We start from the raw sequence: 3,829 nt of genomic DNA on the forward strand, positions 1-3,829 counted from the left end.
AAACAAATCACACAGATAGAGGTGTACACTAGAAGAGACTAAATAAAGGTGGGAAGAGTAGGAGATATAGGTGGAAGCGTAAAGGTATTCGATAGAGGTGGAGGATTCTAGCGAGGATTGTTCTGAAAAGAACCACGAACACCAAAAGCCGATGGAGTTAAAGGTGGGTCTGATAGTTGCGTTTGGGAAACGATCGATTGGAGGAATTTTAGAAAAATGGTTGACGACAAGGTAAAGGGTAGGGTTTCATTCTCTTTTTCGTTGTTAGGTACTTGATCCTGACGCCATTATAAGAAAAAAGAACTTAAGCTTTGATACCATGTATGTTGAATAAAGAAAGTACATCAAAATGATAAAAGTTCTATGTACAAAGAGAGCAAGCAAAGACCATCATTCATATAAATAGTCAAAATAAAAACACATGTTCAATATATATTGGAAAACAAATATCAGAAAGGAATAAGGAAAATACCAACAAACTATAGAAAAATAAACCAAATAGAAAAAGATAAAAAACACAAATCTATTAGTTTGTCTTTCGAAAATCCTAGATTCTCACATAGAATGAGCATATGGAGTACCTCGTTTATTTTGTGGCAGTATTGTAAGATATCATGTGGTATATTAAGATTCTCGTTGTTCTTATGGAGGATATCTCAAGAGTTTTGGATGTCCTCCCAAAACATGAATCTTTTGAATTCTCATGTTGAGGGCATCGTCATTATATTTTATTATTTTACCATTTTTTTTTCTTATATGCATATATCAACTCATCTATATTTGCATTATATATTTAAAATAAATATTACCGATCAAATATCATTACTAATTTTTAAGCAAAATATTAAAATTCAAAATCAAATTAATATTTTTTTTAAAAAAAATTATTATACCTTATTTTTGTTGAGAAAATAACATGTAGAATACTATACATTATATTTTAAAAAAGAATCAAATTGATAAAAACAAGTATTTTATATAATTAGTTCAAATTATATTAAATTAATAATGAATTAATAAAAACTTGTAAATCATTCTTGGAACATTAAGTAAAATAAGACATTATTTAGTAGAAATCCTACAAAACAAACACAATAGTTATGGAAGTGTTCTTAGATATCTGTAAAACAAAAAAATACTACAAAACAAACATGCAGATTATTTTAGATATAAAAAATATATAATTATAGGCATCTAAAGATTTCGGTCATCTGCATTCGCAAAAAAGAAACAACCCTTAAAAAGCATTCCAGGATGGATCTTTGACATTTCGCAAAGTGGTTCTTCACACTACACACGTTCTAAAGAACTCTCTTGAGAGGAACTTCTGTTCTTAATAAGTTTCTAAGGGTGTGTTTGGGGGAGGGAAAGAGTTATGAGGGAAAAGGATTATGATAATATGTGTTTGGGGGAAGTGTTATTATTGGTAGTGTTGTTATAATATGTGTTTGGGGGAAGAAATATGAAAGGTAGTGTTATGATAGTATGTGTTTGGGAAAGGGATTATTATAGTAGTGTTATAATAATATGTGTTTGAGGAAAGGATTATTATTGTAGTATTATTATAAATTGTGTTTGGAGGAAGAGTTATGAGTGTAATATTATTATAAAACTTGTTTGGGGCAAACATTACGTTAATTGGATTTATGATATTTTTTTAAATAAGGAAGGTTAATATAAGAATAAAAAATATATAATTTAATATATTTTTTAAATGATCAATATTCAATTATGTAATTATAATAACCCAAACATATTTTTGTATATACTTTTGAAATATTTTTTTTACGTACCTGTGAGTAACAAAATATTTATTTTCTAAAATAGTTATATTGAGTCTCATTTAATAATTTTGTTTCTTCTCTTATGTTATGTCATGCAAAATTAATTCGTAAATCCGTAAATTCATTAGTGCATTTAAACAAATTATTTCCACGTGTACGCAATTTAGAAATATTGTAAAAAAGAACTTGATCAAAAACAGTACATTAATATGATAATACAACAATATCAAACCATTACATTGGAAAGCGAAATGAAAATACAAACCAAGCTTGAACAGAAAGAGAAGTTTGTTAGATAATAAGACAAAACAAGTAAGAAGAAGAACATATAGTCCAAGTAAAAAAATCACTAATACAAATACAACAAACAAACTAGTCATCGGTTCTCTTGAAGAATGATGCTGCAGTACGGGTACTTCATATTGTCGGGAACCTCAAGGAAAGCTTTTATGTCATCGATGTTACGCATAAGTATACGCATTAAGTGACACCTATCCATCAATGTTAGCTCAGGGATGGACTCCAACTGTCGGACAACCTCTTGACGTGTTTGGCTTGTGTCTTGATGTTGTAGGACAGGCCATTCAGCAATGCGGTTCAGTTGTTCATTTCCATACTTAATCGCAGTGCGAAGTACGTCCCCACTGTCTGCGGCCTGTCCTCCACGTTTCTGCTTAGACCCGCTCGAAACATACCTACCTTCACTAACCCGAGCGGTTCTTGTTCCCATCAATTCATAAGGCGACATGTTCAATCCTTGACTGTACATAGGCTGGAAGTCCGTATCCCACGTAGCGTCAGCGATAAATGCCTCGTACCCAACAGGATCGTTTGACCCAACGTTCACAAAACTCTAGGCTCGGCCTCCCCTTGCACAATCTTTGCCAAACACATACGACAGTTCGTCATAGTGGGGAAACGACTTATTAAGCAGGCCCTTGGTCGTCGGATGACTCTGTATAAGTGCAATAATAAATTGTTAGTCCATTTTTTGAAATATACTACAGTAATCACACAAATTACTAGTAACGCACCTTGACCCAATTGTCGAAGACTTCTTTCTCCACGACGATGAATTTTTGTTCATCATTCCACCCAAAACCACTGCAAGTTGGGCCACGCATCTCCGCAATTGCATGAAACATTCTCTTCAACAATTTTATTCGGCTATCAATCGTTGAAGCATAGACGTTAGAACCTGGGATCTTTAAGACCATCATTCTCGCCAGCTGATTTAGGTACCCGGGCCGAAACGTCCTATTGTCGAACCTCCACCCACCAGCATTGACTAACTCCACGAGGCACTCGATGAGGCCTGCCTCTTCCTTTTTAGTTCAATTGTGCTTAGGTAGTCTCGATGAACTTGCCATGCTAGAAATGAAACGCAAACATATTAGTTTCATTAAATTCCTACGATTACATACATAGTACATTCAAGTCGTATTGAATAACAGTTTGCCATTAAAAAGTTCGGTAATCAATACATTGAAGATAAATATATTCCAAAAACTATGACAAAATTAGACCGAGTGCAAGCACTACTTAAGTATGAAAATGAACGGTGAATATTTAATTATTCTAATGGTTACGCAACTCTCATTCACTAAACATTTCTTCAGCAAGGTCGTCCCTCCACCGAGTCCACTCATTGGACGTCTCTATGTAATGTATGTCATCGGTGGCACTAGTCGCGTTGGTGGAATCAACCTCATCTATGTCGTCCACTATATTAAAGGTTGTCATCTCTCTATCGATAAGGTTGTGGAGGAGGCAACATGCGAGTATTGTGTGACATTGGACTTCTACAGGGTAGTATGACTTTCCCCGTAGTATCGCCCATCGACCCTTCAAGACATCGAATGCTCTTTCGATTACATTACAAGCAGAAAAATGCTTCATATTGAAGAACTCTTTCGAAGTTGAAGGTGCATTTTCAGCGCCACGCCATTCTTGCAAGTGGTAGTGTTGGCCTTTATATGGTGCGAGGAAACCTTCTGCATTTGGGTACCCGGCATCAACCAGGTAGTAATAGCCTGTCATCACAT

The sequence above is a fragment of the Cucumis melo genome, chromosome 3, assembly GCF_025177605.1.
Source record: "Cucumis melo cultivar AY chromosome 3, USDA_Cmelo_AY_1.0, whole genome shotgun sequence".
NCBI classification, from domain to species: domain Eukaryota; kingdom Viridiplantae; phylum Streptophyta; class Magnoliopsida; order Cucurbitales; family Cucurbitaceae; genus Cucumis; species Cucumis melo.